Source organism: Rhea pennata, chromosome 21 (genome assembly GCF_028389875.1).
Source record: "Rhea pennata isolate bPtePen1 chromosome 21, bPtePen1.pri, whole genome shotgun sequence".
NCBI classification, from domain to species: Eukaryota; Metazoa; Chordata; class Aves; order Rheiformes; family Rheidae; genus Rhea; species Rhea pennata.
In genome coordinates, this window is record NC_084683.1 from 2,646,560 (window position 1) to 2,664,495 (window position 17,936).

At 52.7% G+C, this 17,936-nt stretch overlaps 2 pseudogenes; one reads left to right on the forward strand and one right to left on the reverse strand.

Annotated features, from left to right (window-relative positions):
• The window catches only part of LOC134149657 (capping protein, Arp2/3 and myosin-I linker protein 2-like), a 36,584-nt pseudogene extending 30,121 nt beyond the window's left edge, over positions 1–6,463 (forward strand).
• Positions 1–17,936, reverse strand: part of LOC134149703 (capping protein, Arp2/3 and myosin-I linker protein 2-like) — a 266,237-nt pseudogene that overhangs the window by 128,927 nt on the left and 119,374 nt on the right.

The following is a 17,936-nucleotide window of genomic DNA, read 5'->3' on the forward strand; positions in this document are numbered from 1 at the left end:
TTGCAGGGGAGAGGTGTGGGTCTCTCCACACACCTGAGCCTGTGCCCCTATCCCAAGCCTGTCACTATGTCCTCGTCCCTGTGTACCAAATATCTCTACATGAGCTGGCGAGGCCAAGAGCCATGGTGCCTCCCCAGCTCCACTGGGCTTTTCCAAGAGATACACTGCATCTCTCCATCCCAGCAGGAGGGAAAATTTGCACAAATCTACAAGCAGTTTGTTAGAGACTGGAGATGTAGAGGACTGCTGGGGGCCAGAATTTCCTTGAGGCCGCACCAGAAAGGATTTGCGTCAGGTGTTTTGGGGACAGAATTGCTTCAAATACAGACCATCACAACTGCTTACTTGCAAGGGGCTGGCACTGACTTTACAGCCTACAGTGAGACCTAACAGGGTGGGGGATGCTACTGCAGACAAGGAGAGGAGGGGCTTTTGCCACTTACTGCCAAGTCTCCTGGTAGCACCTGGAGACTATACCATGGTGAAGATGCTCTGCAGGGACCTGGCGCTGTTCTCCAAATGTTGGGGACAAATGGTTGTGCATGGTGAGTACATATTCCTGCAACAGGGTGAGAAAGAGGTTACTCATCAGCTTCCTGGGTTAGGGAAGGCCTCTAGAGAGATTTAACTAAAGAAGAGAGTGCTGATGCTGCACAGATACTGGAAGGGATAGGAAAAGATAAGCAATGTGAGAGCAGATTGTCTGGGCACAACGAGAGGAGAGCTAATGGACTCTGGGGGCAGTGTGCAGGGAATGACCGAGAGGGAGAAGAATGCAGAGAGGCTGTTGGGGGGGCAACTTCAGTCCAGTGTGGCTGGTAGATCCCTGGGTGTCCCCAGCTAATGCAAGGAGAGCTTTGCTACAAGGCAGCTGTGGACCAGGACTGAGCCTACCATACATGGCCAAGCAGAGGAAAGATAATTTGCTGTAGGCTCATCCACACTTTCTCCCCACCCCTTGCAGATTTTGCCTCTGTTGTATGAAGCAGGAAACACCCCGTACCAGAACGGCAAGCTGCAGCATAAGATGGAATGTCTCACAGAGGAAGCGTCACAGGCCTGCGGCCAGGAAATCCAGGTGGGTGCCTGCTAGGAGCCACTGCAGCAAGCAGGGAGCCACCAGTGGCATGGGATGCTTGTCAGCCTCAGCCCAAGATGTGACAAAGCCCCAGAGGCAGGGACTGTCCTGCCAAAGGGATGACAGCTGCTCTGAGCCTGACACACAGTGTGCTCCAGCAGAGCACCTACTGTGTACCTTCCATCACTCAGGTCCCCTCTGTACACAACATCTCCTGAGACAAATAGGAAAACATCTGCATTCTGATAGAAACGATGCATAAAATTCCTTTTTCCCACCCCTAAATTCTGGATTTGCTGCAGGCAATCATGCAAGCCGTATTGGACACAGTGCACAACCTGTGCCCGGCCATGGTACAGAAGAGGGGAGTCAGGGACCAGCTGGTCAATGCCATGTCAGAGCGCATCTATCTCCAGGACCCCCTCAACCTCGGTTCTGTCCTGGACTGGATGGTCACTGATGTCTTCAACAAGGTGAAGTGGGTGACATGACTTTTTCCCTTTTTGCTCAGCTGCACATTTAAGGGGCTGCTGCACAGCTGTCTCTCTCCCATGGGGCAGCTCAAGATTGGAGTCACCCCATGTGGCTGTGCTGCCAGGGAGAGTGGCCTTTAAGGCCAGACGCATGGAACAGGGAAGGGGATGTCCTGGTCTGTGGAGGTGCCAGCCCATCCAGCCCAAAGGGTTTCCAGGTCCTTTCTTGCACTGGCACCCACAACCTCCTCCTGGCATAGCAGAGAGGTCTGCACGAGCATATGCATGGGAGAAGATACGCCTGTATACGACACATATGTACGTATGCATGCATGGTGTATAATTTTGCCTGCCTGTGTGGCCTCCCAGGAGGTGGTGAGTAAGGGAGATGTACCTACTGCTGTCCACCTGCTGCTCAGGCCTGGTCCCAGATGATGGCCGTGCTAGCTTGCAGGTGCAGCCTGTGGCCTGTGAGAACAGTGAGGACAGGAGCATCACCCGTGTGGATGAGGACCTTGAGGACTTCTTCACCAAGAAGCTCATCACAGAGGACTTGCTGTAAGTGAAAGGGGGTGCCCACAGTCCTCTCAGTAGTGCTGGCCCAGCAGCACCCCCAGCATGCTCCTGTCCCCTGGTGCACCATGGAGTGCACTACCACAGTCTGCAGACTACCACCACCTGCAATCCACACTGCCATGCAAACATTGCTGGCTCAAGGTCAGGGCCAAGTGCTAAAGGGATACTTGGGAAAACAGCACCACTGCACTTCTTACCCTAGGCACCTGGTAGGGCAGAGCTCTGCCTGGCCTCAGAGAGCATTTTCAAGGGCAAACTGGCAGGAGGACATTGTGAAGGCACTTGTTGGGTGAGACGCAGGCAGGGCTGGCTTCCCACAAGCTTTGGGGGGAGGACAGTTGTGTAAGAGTTGTGGGGGTCTGTCCCACAACAAGGAGGGAATGATCCACCAGGGTCTAGATGAACCATGCTGTGAGAGCTTCCCCAGGTCTACCCAAGGCTGGCTGAGCCCAGCATCCAGGGCTGGCACTGGGTCCTTGGGTCAAACACAACCCCTTGGCAGCCCTGACCTAACATTTCCCAACGCCTCATCTCTCCCCAGCCCCACAGCACGAGGGACCTGCCCTGGATCAGCCCTTCTGGCATCTTCAAGCCCTCGCACCCTCAAGATGAAAATTGGGACCATTTTGCATTCCAGAAGCCCAAGTCCAGCTGGGGCTCAAGGTGTGAGAAGGAGCCTGAGGGCAGTGTCACAGCCCCCAAAAGCAGACGGTCGGTGCTCAGTGACATTTTACAGCCCCCCAGCAAGGCAGGAGAGCCACTGAGCAAGTCTGAGGAGGGGAGCCTCGCTGCCGAGCCCCAGGCAGAGCCTGAGCACAGCCAGACTCCTGACTCTGCCCGCAGGATCAGGCCCAAGTATTCACAGGAGGGCAAGTCTCAGTCACTCGTACTGCTGTCTGGGGAGGATGAGGACACACTTGGGGTCAGGCACGACAAGGTAAGCACTGCCATGGCAGTTCTCAGCAAGCCACCGAGGATGCTGATTGTACTGGGACTGCATGCCATCAGGGCCTGTGGGACAGAACCAGGGCACAGGGCTGCAGCCCACCCATGACTGAGAGGGAGAGGAGAGCAGGCTGGACACTGCAGGGATGTGGGGATCCGTGAGCAATGACTGGGGACAGGCCCTACTGGGTTGTGTCCTTGCCTCAGTAACCATAGGGTACAACTAGGGTTGGGGGACCACGCACTCAGCAGGCCATCAGGTTGGTGCTGCTGGTCCTGTGAGGAGTGCTGCCTCTCTCACCGCATATCCTGGCATGGCTGTGTCTTTCCTGCAGAAGAGGCACCTGGAGAAGAATGACGGGGAGCTTCCCAATTCCTTCGAGCAACATATGCACATCATGCCCCACCGCATGGATGTCACAAAGGGCCTGACCACCGAGGGCAAGAAGCAGCAGGTGGGATCAGCTCTTCTTTAGGGACACATCCTGCACCCAGAGAGGTGGAGATGGTGGCCCATGGGACAAGGTGACCCAGGCCCCAGTCTCATTCCCCTGCCCAGGCCAGACCTGACAGCATACAGGCCTGTCATCACTGCCCGTAGCCTCTGTCCCCTAACCCTTTGCAAGGGAAGCAGCGTATGGATCATGGAGGGTGTCTAGCCATCTGTACGTTCTTCACCAGCATGCACCCATGCCACACATGCTCCTCCCCTCAAGCCCTGGCAGCACACTGCTGGTCACAGGTCCATCAGCCCTGGTGCTGCAATCCCACCGCTACCTCACCAGATTTCTTTCTCTTGCAGAGCAAAGACAGCGAGATCAAGAAAGCTGGTTCAGATGGTGAGGTGCTGCATCCTGCCCCCCGCTTCCCTCTGCCCTGACCCTCACCGAGGGTGGCACAACTGGGCATCCTTAGGACCCCATGGGCTCCTGGATGCATGTTTCACAGCAAGGCCAGCCCCCACATCCCATGGCACACAGCTAGCAGGAACTGGGCCAACCATCACCAGTTTCACTCAGGGCTGCCCTACCCTGTGCTTTAATCACCTCATTGGGTGCTAATGGCATGGGGGTGACCCACTCAGCACACTGTTGCTGACCAATGACCTGTGCTTGCAGGGGACATTGTGGACAGCTCGGCAGACTCACCACCACCCTCCCTGAAGGCGCGCACACACTCCATGTCCACAGGTAGGTCAGCTGTGGGCACAGGCGGACGTGCACAAGTTGCCAGGGGCAGAGGATTGGCCAGTGGGGGGAGTCAAGTCTTTCCCACTGTTAACATCCAGCAGCGCTCTATGGGGCCAGCACATTTGAGTCAACATGTACCACTGCTCCAGCCAGTGGGCACAGACACCCTGCTCAGGGTACTGATCTGGCCGTAGCAGAAGGAAATCCAGCCATTCTCCCTTTGTTGCATACAAGGACAGAGACATCAGCCCAAGCTGCTGGCCTGCTGCTGGCCCTGGGGACCAAAGCCCACCTATGTCCTGTGTCCCTTGGGTAGGTGCAGGCTGACAGCCAGCACTTTAGAGCTGCCCGGCCCTCCTCAGAGCCAGACTCTGGGGGAAAACCCTACATGTGGGATATCCATGGCTCTGCCCTGCCTTTCCCACAGACACATCCTTACGGAGCAGCCCGGCCAACATGATGGAGGCCAGCATAGGTTCTGCTGCTCCCAGGCCAGCCTGGAAAGTTCTGGGGAAGCAGCTGAACACAGAGCTGAAGGGGAAGAGCTCAGACCTGCCCCGGCACTCCCTCCCCATCCCCAAACAGAGCAGGCAGCTGGAGCCAGCAGGCCGAGAGGGATGGAGCAGCAGCCTGCCACGGCTTGGGAGGAGCACACCAACAGCACTGCTGCAGAGGGTCAGCCACTATGGGGAGTCAGGCACCAGCACCACTCCACCCAGCCTGCCAGCACCTGCTGATGCTGAAGGTATGGGCGTACAAGCTGCAGAAAGGACCGTAAAGAGGGGCTAGTCCATTCAGAGCAGAGGCAGCCAGTGCTGTGGGAATTTGGCGATGGAGGCCAGCTGAAAATTGAGCCTTGAGCCATCCTCCTCTAGGGAGGAAATGGATTCAAAACCTAAAAATGCTGGTTCCCTTCTCTGCCTGGCCCTGATGTGCCCCATAGGCTCTCCCAGGACACCCTGACAGGGCTGCTGGGGAGGCGTCGCAGGACATGCCTGCGGCAGGGACCATCTCCCCGGCCAGCAGTTCCCCCTGGCTTTCCCAGACAACCACCTGACTCCGGGGCCAATTGTGCCAAGTGGGACCAACCGCAGAGCTGTCTCCATCCACGAGGACCAGCTCAGGGAATCAGAGAGCCTGATGGAGCTGGAGCGTAAGTCAAGGCCAGAGCAGGAGCCCCAGGTGCTGGGGAACAGAAGCACCCAGCCCTGAAGACCACAGGCTGCGCAGCTGGGTTTGTCTCAGGGTAGAGGAGGTGCTCATCACTCCCATTCAATAAAGCACTCAGCAGCTGAGGATGACTCAGCCAGACAGGCACAGCCCATGACAAAGGCCTAGCAAAAGCCCTACTGCCCTGGCTCATCCGTGGGACAGACAGGAAGACAACAGGAGGGAGGGGATGGCTTCACCCTGGCAGCACAAACACTTGCCCTCTGGTGCAGCCCCAAAGTGCTGAGCTTACTTTGGGATGCAGGTGACACAACAGCAACGCACATGGGAACATGGCCTCCAGCGCCTTCCCTGAACAGATCAACAGAGCAGGGCAAAAGCCCCAAAAGTCCATCCATCCCCTTTTCCCTTTCACAGTGCTTCCTACAACACACTGTCGGAGCCACATTCATTGCGGCCACATCCAGAAAACTGCTCTCATGACACTAGTGCTCTCAGCTCCCGGCTTCACCATCAAGCTCAAGCCAGGCCACTCCAACCACATAGCCAGCTTACGTAATGCCGCGCTTTGTTTCCTCCAGATGTAATGATCCCCCTTCGTCTGCGGCGGTCACCTGTGCTGAAACGGAGGAACAAACGCAACTCCCTTGCGGACCCAGAGGTGACCAGCGAGCCCAGCCCATCCTTGGATAGCATGGGTAAGGCTGGGTGACAGGAGACTCTGAGCTGCCTTGCCCTTTCCTAAAGTAAGTGTGATGGCAGTGATGGCTTGTTCCACACTAACACCAGTATTTGTGGCTTTTCCAGATGCTGTGATGCAGGACCAGCCCAGCACTGGGGACACACCAGAGGAGCTGCAGCCTGGAGCAGAAGCAAAAGAAGACCAGCCACAAGCTGTTGTGAATGCACAAGACTCAACCCTAGACCAAAGAAGTACAGTGCTGGGCCAGGGGGAGCCAGCCCTGGGACAGCGAGCCCCTGCATGCTGCTGCACTGTTTCCAATAAAACCCTGCAAGCAAGCGCAGAGTGACAGTGTGATTAGCAACACAGCCTGGGCATGGAGCAGAGGGAAAGAGCGCAAAGTACCCCAGGCATGCTCCGCACCTTGCTTCCATGTCAGATTTGTGTGGACACAGCTGAGGGGCCAGCCAGCCTCACTTTTTCCTCCAGCAGCTGTTACAAAGGCAACAGAGCCACTTTTTGCTGCCAGGGAAGTGGGCACATGAAGTTGTCTGCTGCATGCAGTGGTCTGTCTGGTCAGAGGACACAGTAGGTCTCTGTTCTGCTGTGAAGGGTAAGTCAGAGTTCAAGGTCCAACAAAGATGCAGGGACCCAGTGCAGGAGTCTCCAAGGGGACTGTATCCTGAGATGTAAACAGCAGTGTCCAGGTGGCACAGGGCCAGCAGCCCTAGAGCTAGCGCAGCAGTAGCTAACTACGCCTGGAGAACAGGCACAGCTGGCTCCACTCAGGGCTATGGATGAGACCTGGCTGAACATGCCCATCATTGCACTGACCTTATGGATCTTATTTGTTCACAGAGCTCAGGTGATGGGGCCTCATATCTGTACTGGACCGGCTTCTCCTTCACATACTGCAAAAGGGAAAGGGACAGTGAGCCTGGAATCAGAGTTTGGCTTGCCTTCCCATGGGTGATCAGCCACAAAAGCAACACCACATCTCCACACGTCCCAAGACCCCTTGACAAGCAGAGAGAAAGTCAGGGATCTCTCCTTCACTCGGTCCCAGGTCTTCCAATCCTACTTTACCTGGAGATGTGGCAGAGGCTCCAATGGAGCACCAATTTCCACCAAGCTGGGGCACATGCTCCCTCCCTAGCACGAGGGCATCCTTGCCTAAGACCCCACTGCCATGGACCCTCTCTGAACCCTGTGCGTAGCAGCTCTGCTATGCCTCTTCGAGAGGCAAGGAGGGCTGGTTCTGCTGTCTTCATTGACACCTGTTTTCAACTGCACAACCCCACCAGAGCCAGGTACTGTTACACAGAGACAAGGAGAGGCCTCAGCCACTTTATCTTTACCGGCTGCAGAGCTCCTCGCTGCTCTAGCCTGGAGTCCAGACCACTCGGTGAGGATGCCTGCTCATTCTCCTCCTTGGGGGGGGTTCCCCTCCATGCTGCAGCCTGGTCGCCTCTCTTCTGCTCTTCTTTGCTCCCCAGGCGCTCACAAACTCCAGGTTCCTGATAGAGTCTGTCTCACTGCCCTGGGGGACACCACCTGAATGCTGCTTGTGCTGCAGTCCCCGGAGGGACCTACGGAGGTCAGGCAGTGCTTGGCTGTCTCCCACCAACAGCTTCCTCTTGGCACCCACAGACTTTCTGCTGCCGCATGGGGCATCCTCCTGAGTCCCAGCATGAGCCAGGCCAACCTTTGTCACATCCGGAGGGAAAGTTGTGTCACTGGAGTCTGCCTGCTCTCTGTGAGGTGTCCCTTCAGTTAGGGATGCCAAGCGGCTACTGGGCAGGACAGGAAAAGTTGGAGACAGAGACAACTGGTTGGCCTGGAAGCACCTTGATACTTGCGGGTCTTGAGCAGCAGAGGGAGCTCTGCAGGCTGCCTCTGCAGCTGATGTTGCCTGAGACATGCCAGCCTCCACAGCACTGATATGCTGTATGACTGGAGCAGTGAGGGGGATGAAGTCTCCACTGGGGAATCCTGCAACAAGCTCTGGGGAGAGTCCTGGCTAGATGATTCCAGAAAGTCAGGAGTGTTGCTGTCAGCAGCCATGTCCAGTTGCACCTTTGGTGCATGTGGAGAACCACACTGAAAGGATTTCTCTGGTAAGATAGAAAACACTGTCACATTGGGCAAGAGGGAAAGGGGCATACTGCTCGTAGCACAGGGGAGCACAACCTGTCATATGCCCGCTGGGGAGGTGGGCATCAGAGCGCAAACGAGATAGGTACAGAGAACTTAACACTGGAGATCTAAGGCCACTACAGCACTATTTCCTGGCCAGGGGAAAGAATCCAGAGTCAAAGAGGAGCTGTGTGTTTATCTAATGAGAGAAGAGGGGCTATTTGCTCCCCGTAAGACACACTGCACCCTGCACAGCACAGGGACTTACCTTCTGGGGAAGTCAGTGTCAAGGACATTGGAGGAAGCCTGTCCCAGGGGTTGTCCAGAGAAGCCTCTGAGCTCTGTGACAATGCTGTTGACTCCACAGCTGCAAAAGCAAGTCAGGGAATCGATTTTAATGAGCTTGCAGAGGAAAGAAAGCTGCTGTCCGCTCCTAATCCTGCTATCCACTTCCAACCTTGCGATGGCTACAAAGAACTGTGTGCAGGGTCTCAGAGATACAGTGCTCAAAGGGGCGCTCTGAAACGTTTTTTCCAGTTAAAATTCCAGTTAAAATTGGGGTGCTAGAGCTTCCCACTGCCCTGGGTTACCCATTCCCATCAGCCTCATTTCAGCCAGGCTTCTTCTAAAACTTCAGCCTGCCCCTCTACCAGGCAGAGTGGAGAGAGACACTGCATAGAGGGCAGGCAGGCAGGACGAAGACCTCCCTCTGTGCCCCTTCTTCAGTGGGACTACCAGAGAGACTGACCATCTTATTGCTGAGGCAGGCAGAGGCAGAGCCAGCTGGCTATGCTGGGGCACCACTGCATCATGCTCACAGAGCCCACACTTCCCAGGAGGAGATGAACAGTACTGCCAACCTTCTGCACTCTGGTACATGAAAAACTCTGTAGAAGCTGCAAGTGCCCTGCAAACCTGGTCCCATGAGGGACATGCAAGAATAGTTGCCGCCACAAACACACATCTTTCCTGGTATCAGACAGCCTGCATCAGATCTTGCACTGTCCAGAGCAGTAGTTTCTCCCTTGGGCTCCTCTTGTGCACAGAGCTCTTGCAGGTGCTTCTACAGCAAAGCTTGTGCCCAACCACAACGGGGCAACACAGGCCTGCCCCGGGGCAGAAATATTGACAGTCAAAGCTGTTTCTGTGCAGAACCCGTGCTCTGACAGGTGACTCAATCAAAGGCCAAACATTACAGGAATGAGCACTCCCCTTGGAACACAGCAGTCAGGCCACTGCAGCCTCTTCATCAACAACAAGTAGTGCCCCAAGAAAGCTGCTCCCTTCTCTCAACGACACTTGACATTTACCAGTAGAAAACTGCAGGGAAGTGCTCCTAGCACAGCAAATAGATGCTGCTCAGTAACAAGAGAGCAGTAATGGGACTGCTGCCTGTTTGCTCAATGCACAGCTACAAGTCCTGGTCTCCCAGAGACCCACCTCTGCTAGTAATTTTTTCTCCACCTAATGCAAGAAGAAAATGGTCTGAGTACACTTCAGAGAAAAATACTAAGAGTCTGGACTGGAGCTGCAGGTCCTGCTACTCACGGCTGACTTGGGATATGGCACTTTGGTCACCTAGAACCATTTGGTCATCACTGCTCTTCCCTGGAGTCATTTCACATGCATCTGCAATGACAGAAGCATTGCTGGTCACATCCTAGTACACTGCACAGCCAGAGCAAACTCCCCATTCCAGAGAGGCCCAGGCAGCCTAGAGGAATTCCAGCACCTCAGAAGTATAGGAACTAAGATGCCAAGAAGGCAATGTTCCAAGCAAGCTCATGAGCTACACACCCTGCAGAACAAAGAAACCTCTGAGGATGCTCTGCAATCTGTGGGCCTGCAGCTGTTAACATTTCAGCTTCTAGGAGTCTGAGTGTTGTGCTTAGTCCATAACCATTTTAAAGTCCCCTATTTCACATGCTTGGGCTCTGAACTGCCCACCTGTGATGGTCCAGGCGAAGCCGCAGACTGACCTGCCTTGGAGGCATCACAAACTTCCTCCTCTTCAGGAGGGATCACCAAGATGTTGGCTGGCACCATGAAGACATCCTCACTTGGCTGAAATGAGAAGCATCACTTGGCTTCTGCTCTGTCACGTCACCCTAGCAGTAGAAGCACACCCAAAGACAGCAGCCAAATATGCACCTCTCTCCCCAACTCCAGCTCTGCCCACTGCTCTTCCCCTTCCTTTTCCCATCCACCCCTAGAGCAGCCTATCTCCACAAGGTGGCACAGCCCTGTCTCAGTCACAGAGACAGCCTACAGATCAAGCAGGTTCACAGCAGCCCAGACTGACCTCTTTCTTGAGCTCTGCCTCCCACTGTGTCACAAGAAGTTCAACCTTCTCTGCTGCAGGCAGCTCTTTGGGCATCTGTAAATCCAAGCATTCTTCAGCATTTTGCTTCAAAACCTCAAGCTGGTTCTGCCCTATTGCATCAATCAGCTGATAGATGGATGGCTCTGGAGCAAGAAGAACACATGGATGTTAGCACAAATGATGCCTTAATTCAGGCACGTGCCCTAAGCAGCCCCATTTGCAGATGCTTTTACTCTCCAGTGCACGACTGTCACATGCCCTGAAACCCAGGGAAACACATAAAACTCAGCATTTCCTCTGCATCCAGGAACTATCTTTGCCTTTTTCGACCCAGCCACACAGCATCCTCACACATCTTCAAGGCACATTACAAGGACTATTCTGTCATGAATGTACAGCCATTTCAGAAGGGCATGCAGTAAGATGGGGAAAATCGAACATCACTAATCCAGCAGAGACAACTCTACCAGAACCAGGGAAAGAAAAGGGTATGTTCAAAGTTCAAGACAATCTAGCACACACATCCTCAGCATCCTGAACAGGACAAGGGGCAATGGGGAACCCAAGAAGCCCTTCAAATTGCAAGCCTAGAACAGACCCTGCAAGCAGAGCTCTGGCAGAGGGGCTTCTCCAGTCTCTCATCTGGAGCAGCACAAGCATGGGTCTGCCTTAGGCTTAGCAACACTGCCTTTCAACACTGCTCTGTGCCTCTTTCTCTTCCTATCAAGAGAAATACAGCCACAGCAAAGTGCCCCCTGAAGTAACTAAGGTTTCCAAATGCTGGCGTGGATGGGACTGAGCCTAGCCTCTGACAGGCAGCAGACACATTGCTGCCCCCCACTATTCCGGTGACCAAGGGTAAATCCACGCTGGTATCTGCAGTGAGAGCATGCTTGGGGCTTCTCACAGAACCTGGGTTGGCCAGGTGTAGCACCCTGTCCAATTTCAAGACTGCGTCATTCAGATCATCTGTGAAAGGGGCTACTCAGAGATATCTGTGCTGTGCCTGCCTAACACAGGCCAAGCGCAAAAGAGCCATGAGTCCCCCTCTCTGTTCACCTCCAGACAGCCACAATATTACATGCCTTCCATAACCCTTTACCTGAGCCGGGGTCGCTCTTCAGAGAGAGACTCCTCCTGTAATGATGAATGAGGAGAGAAAGCCAGGTTAGGGCCAAGGCACATGCCAGCCAGTAGCCCTCTGCAGAAGGCTTAACAGATGGTGCACCCTGTCCTGGAAGAAGCAGCTGGTAGAACTAGTGGACTCCCCACTGGGGTCAAGATCCAGCCACCAGGCTCCCATCGGTATCCCACTATCACCCGTCAAGGAGCCTTGTTCCTGGAAACAGGCTCATGAGGAGCCTTCCAGGTCTCCAGAGCTGGGGCTCTTTGGGAGATGCAGGAGTGAAGAACAAGCTATGCAGAGCTTTTGCTCAGCCTCATCCAATTAAGTGCCTTGCTTTTCACTTTCTGTTAAGCTCTGTCACATTCTGGGGCAAGGAGTCGCACAGATTAACCTGGAGCCACCATAATATGCAGCTGCCCTCCCTAGCCAGTGCTAGCCACGTACAGAGCCTGCACACATCTCCTCGAGGATGGTGTCTGGATACATTCCCCAGCAATCACTAGCCCTGTACTTACAGCCACAGCTCCTTTATCTTCCGTAGCACTGACGGCTCCTGGTTCCTGGAATAACAGAGGGACTAGTTACTGATCCAGCATTTCATCCAACACACGCAGTCTTTCAAAGCTTGCCACACAAAGAAATCCTCTTCCAAAGGGCTGATGATCTCTACCACAATCAGATCATACTGGCAGAGCTTCCAGCATTGTACTGCCAGTGCACACTGTTGCGCCGACGACTCCCAGCCTCAGCAGCATGGGGCAGATGCTGCAAGCGTAGCTCCAGAGAGAGGAGGGAGCCCCACAAACCAGAGTAACCCAGCCTACACTTGGGGACATACCCATCTGACGACTCCAACCTCTGCCTTTCCATGGGCAGCACAATGAACCTTTGGGCAGTGAGAAAAAACTCACAGTCCTCCTGCAGGGCAAATGGAGCCCATAAGGCACCAAGGTGAGTGGTTCCCTCCACCTCCAGAGCTTCTGAGCACTCGTGAACCCCCTCAAGCACCACTAGCAACCCTCCAGCCTCAGTGAGGGACACATGGGTCATCCCCTCCCCTTCAAGAGGGGGTTTTGGACCTTCCCAGGTAAGTTCACAGCACTTCCAGTGTCAAGAGGGCTTAATCTGCTGCTCTGGTTCCTTAAAGACTACAGCACTAGAAAGTCCGAACACAGCAATCACAGACACCAAGCAGGAGCAGATCAAGGACTAGCACTCGGCTCCAAAATGCAGCAGCAGACCCTCCAAAAGCCACCAGCCTGAGGCCAGAAAGGCACCTTGGAGCTGTGCAAGGGGAGAGGAGGGAGCTCTCTGCTCTTCCCTTGTGTCACAAGCAAGTGGCACAGGCCTCCTCTAGGCGTGGAGCTGGTAGCTGCAGAATAGCAAGAGGCAGCAGTTGGACGGCCAGGTTGATGAGGCTTCTGCTGACCCCAGAGGAGGTGTGCCATGTCCCCAGGAAAGGGTTGTGCCACTCCCTGCCCTGTCATCCAGCACCCAAGACAGGCTTCCTTCACTGCCACAGAGCCTTCCAGGAGCTGAAGGCCAAACGCCAAAGGCCTGTTGCGGTGAAAGGGTTTCCAGCAGCATGAAAGGAGCTAAACCAGCCTTCATTTGACTCTGACCCCTTGATACAGCCCCATCAGTGCCTCAAAGCATAAAAGCATGCAGGAAGCAAGGCAAGGTCAGGGAATAGGTCACCTTCACTCATCAGAGAACAACAGTGCCTTTCCAGTCTGGCCTCCTCACGGAAACACAACGTGTACTTCTGCAAGACGATAATTCTGCAAATAAGGCTGGAAAGCCTGAACTGCATGTGGGAACTAGGAAAAGAGCAGAGTAGGCCCATCTTGGAGAGATAAAGGAGTCATCTAGCCACACAGCATAGCTCCCCTTTCAGCTACTCCAACCACACAGCGGTGCACTGGAACACATCTCAGAATGAGCATCAGGGACTGAACACAGCACAATGCTCAGAGCTACTTTGTATCCCTGGCTCAGCACCAGTAACTAACCAGTCGCTACTACCAGCCAGAAAACAGGGAGGTTATGTCCAAATGGGGAAACTGAGACAAGTTACTAGCACTGAAAGAGCAGATAACTGAGTCAGGAATAGGTCTCCATGCCAGGCTTTGATACCTGGTCTTGGATCTCTAGACTTAGCCCCAAACAACACAATACGGCACGAAGAAAGAGCATACAGGCATATCCAAGACATTTTCCTTCTGTTTTTCCTACTAGATCAATTTGTAAATTTTCCCCTTTCCTCCAAGTAAACATACAAACAATTCTTTTTGTGAAAGAGTGATGGGGAAGACATGCCAAGCACAGACTAGGAAAGCAAAGCATGCAAATATCCAGTAATTGGCTAGCTTTTGCCTCTCTAAGTTAAAGCCTGTCAGGCCACCTTCACAAAGGCCATAGGCTCTTTAGACATTTCTAATGATGTCTACATGGCATCACAATTTCTGCCACCACACCTGTGCACCCTAGTTGGTCATGACTGGAATATCGAGTGCCAGTGTTTCTGCCTGCTTCTTCCAGCAGCAGGTGGCTCTTCCACACAGACTTCCCATCCTGCCACTGATATAGCTTAACACAACCTGAAACAAGGCCAGCCAGGAGCCCCACTAGCAGCTGCGGTGAGCAGCTTTCCCAGCCACAGCCAAGTCAAGATGGAACCCACTTTTCTTCAGCCTGCAGAGCTTCTGATGTAATAACCACATGGATGTGGTAGGACCCATCTGAGATCTGCAGGACAGCATCACGGAGCTCTCCAGCTTGGCCTGGAGCACTTGGGTCACTCAAAGCCCATCAAGAGATTGAAGAGAAAAGAAAAGAAAAGTCTCATTTTCTCATACCAAGTGTTCCCAGGGACCAAAGAGAGCACACCATGCTTAATCAGGAGCCTAGACTCTTAGAAGAGGAGGTCACCACTTACCATTACGCTAGAGGGTAAAGTTCACCTCAACGCCCTGGGGTCTTACATGTGCCCATACCTCCTGGCTGGACCAAGCAGACTCAGTACTATCATGCAATTGAGGATGCATCACATTTGTGGCAGCATTGCTGGGGAGAGTAATCAAAGGCAAGGTGAGGAGAAGCCACAACAAAGCATTTTTTATTCAAGTCAGCTGCAGGAATGAAGGCAAAGTGGTCTTGGGAGGCTTACGACACGTGCTCTAACGAAGCGGAGGAAAACACAGAACTGCACTAATTAGCAGAGTTATTAAAGTCATTCTCTTCCTTCTCTGGAGATTTCTGGAGAGCAGCTCTGCAGAGAAGGACTTGGGAGTGCTGGTGGATGACAAGTTGACCATGAGCCACCAATGTGCCCTGGTGGCCAGGAAGGCCAATGGTCTCCTGGGGTGCATTAGGTAGAGTGGTGCCAGCAGGTCAAGGGAGGTGATCCTGCCCCTCTACTCAGCCCTGGGGAGGTCACATCTTGAGTACTGCGTTCAGTTCTGGTCTCCCCAGTACAAGAGAGACATGGAGCTACTGGAGAGAGGCAGCATAGGGCTATGAGGATGATCAAAGGGCTGGAGCATCTGCCCTCTGAGAAACAGTTGTGAGAGCTGGGCCTCTTCAACCTGGGGAAGAGAAGAACCAAGGGGGAATCTTATCAGTGTGTATAAGTACCTGAACGGAGAGTGTCCAGGGGATGGAGACGAACTCTTTTCAGTTGCCCCATGTGACAGGACAAGAGGCAATGGGCAGAAATTGAAGCACAGGAAGTTCCGCCTGAACGTGAGGAGGAATTTCTTCACTGTGAGAGTGACACAGCAGTGGAATAGGTTGCTCAGAGAGGTTGTGGAGTCCGTTTCTCTGGAGATATTCAAAGCCCACCTGGGTGCAACCCTGTCTAACATGCTCTAGGTGACCCTGCTTGAGCATGGAGGTTGCACTAGATGATCTCCAGTTTTCTTCCAACCTTACCCATTCTGTGATTCTGTGATTCAAAACCCAACTGGATGCAATCCTGCCTAACAAGCCCTAGGTGACCCTGTTTGAGCAGGAGGGTTGGACTAGTTGATTTCCAGAGATCCCCTCCAACCTCAACCATTCTGTGAGTCCCTTGAAGAAAGTTCCTGGTATACCAACCCTGAGCTAGTACTAAGCCAACTTCACGCTGTAACAAAGCAACCCTTCGGGAAAACATCAGTCTGCCCTGCAAAGTCCTACATCTACATCCTAAGCAGGCCAGGAGTTGTGGGTCAGCCCCAACCTGCCTTAATCCATGCTCTCAACTGGGAGTGGGGACTGTGCCAAAAAGTAGGGAACCAGTGATTTCACCACCCGCAATCTTCAGACAGGACCTCAGGGTCTTCTCTCACTGTCATTTTTTCTCCCCATCTCATCTCTTCTTTCATTTAAATCACAAATCGTGCTCCTTTTCCCTCCTGTTAGTAAGGAGCCATCTGAGCTGCCTCAAACACCTCTTTTTCCACAACAGCAGAAGATTGACCTGAAAAAACAGCTTAAAACAACAGTTTCTGCTACAAGTTTCCCAGTTCTCAGAAAGACCAACAAAAAGAAGTGCTAGAGCTGGGTTTCTCCAGGAGCCAGGTCAAAAGTACAACCAAGTACAAGACAGAAACTGCAAATCCTATCCTTGCTGGGTCTCATATTCATTTGTGCAACCAGTTGTCCCATAGCATCTTCATCCAGCCTTACCTCAAAAGGGACTGTGAAGTATTAGAAGGCACCAGTTAATAATTCATATATGTATGTACATAAATATATTTATATAAACATATATATTAATATTTATGTTAATATAAAATGTAACATATTTTTACCCTTATGTAATTATCTTAATAATTAGCCCAAAATTAACAATAATTCAGCCCTCTACAATGCTTGCTCTGAGACAGAGAAGCTGCTACTGGGTTGCAAAGAGACAACGGGCCTAGAAGAGAATGTCACAGCTTCAAACACCATATAAGAGGAGTCAGCAAGCAAAGCAGCACTGTCCCAGCTCTGCTGTTTTTCTCCTTCTTCCTTTATTCAATCCATAGGGCCTTAAATAGGCAAGAGTTCCCTTATTAAAGCTCTCTTCTGCCGTGTTGGATAGGTCACTGTCCAAAGACTTAGCACTGCATGTTGCTAAAGCTTTCCAGAAGCTAAGCAGCAGGTTTTGTGACCTACAGCCCCATGCCTTGAATCACAAAGCAAAAGGATCTCTCAGATTAGCCAGCATGCAGGACAGGACTATCTATTTGGTCCCACCAAGCCGTATGCTCACCATCAGACAGGACAGGGATTATGACTCCAGACCAGGGGACCAGACACAAGTCAAATGCACGCTTGTGCCAAGAAGGCCAGTGGTCTCCTGAGGTGCATTAGGAAGAGCCTTGCCAGCAGGTCAAGGGAGGTGATCCTGCCCCTCTACTCAGCACTGGTGAGGCCTCATCTCATGTATTGCATCCAGTTCTGGGCTCCCCAGTACAAGAGAAACTTGGAGCTACTGGAGAGAGTCTAGTGGAGGGCTACTAAGGTGCTGAAGGGACTGGAGCATCTTTCACATGAGGAAAGGCTGTGAGAGTTTGGCCTCTTTAGCCTAGAGAAGAAAAGACTGAGGGGGGATCTTATCAAAGTGTACAAATATCCGAAGGGAGGAAGTGAAGAGGATGGGGCCAGGCTCCTTTCAGTAGTGCCCAGTGATGGGATGAGAGGCAAATGGGCACAAACTAAAATACCGGAAATTCCATCTGAATATAAGAAAAAACTTATTTACTATGATGATAACAGAGACTAGAACAAATTGCCCAGATTGGATGTGGAATCTCCATCCTTGGAGATACTCAAATGGCATCTGGACATGATCCTGGGCAATGTGCTATAGGTGATCATGCTTGAGCAGAGGGTTGAATTAGTTGATCTCTAAGGGACCCTTCCAACCTCAACCACTCAGATTCTGTGATACCTTCAGAACATCCTCTTTCTCAGCAAGTCCCACTTCAGCCTGATAGGTTGCCCACTATCAGGCCCATTCATCCCAAATAATGTGGCAAAACAAAAAATAGGACACAGAGAAGAGAAAGGCAGGTTTCAGGTGAGAGGCTTGGAGGAAAGACTCTTTGCACGAGAGTCTATCACACATACTAGAGGCACAAAAGCTAGCTAAAGCCACAAGAGCAGGGCACATCACAGTTACTCCACCTTCAGAAAACATCAAAAAAAAAAAAAAACAACAAAAAACAAACAATCAAACAAAAAAGCTTAGAGGAGGAGTCACCC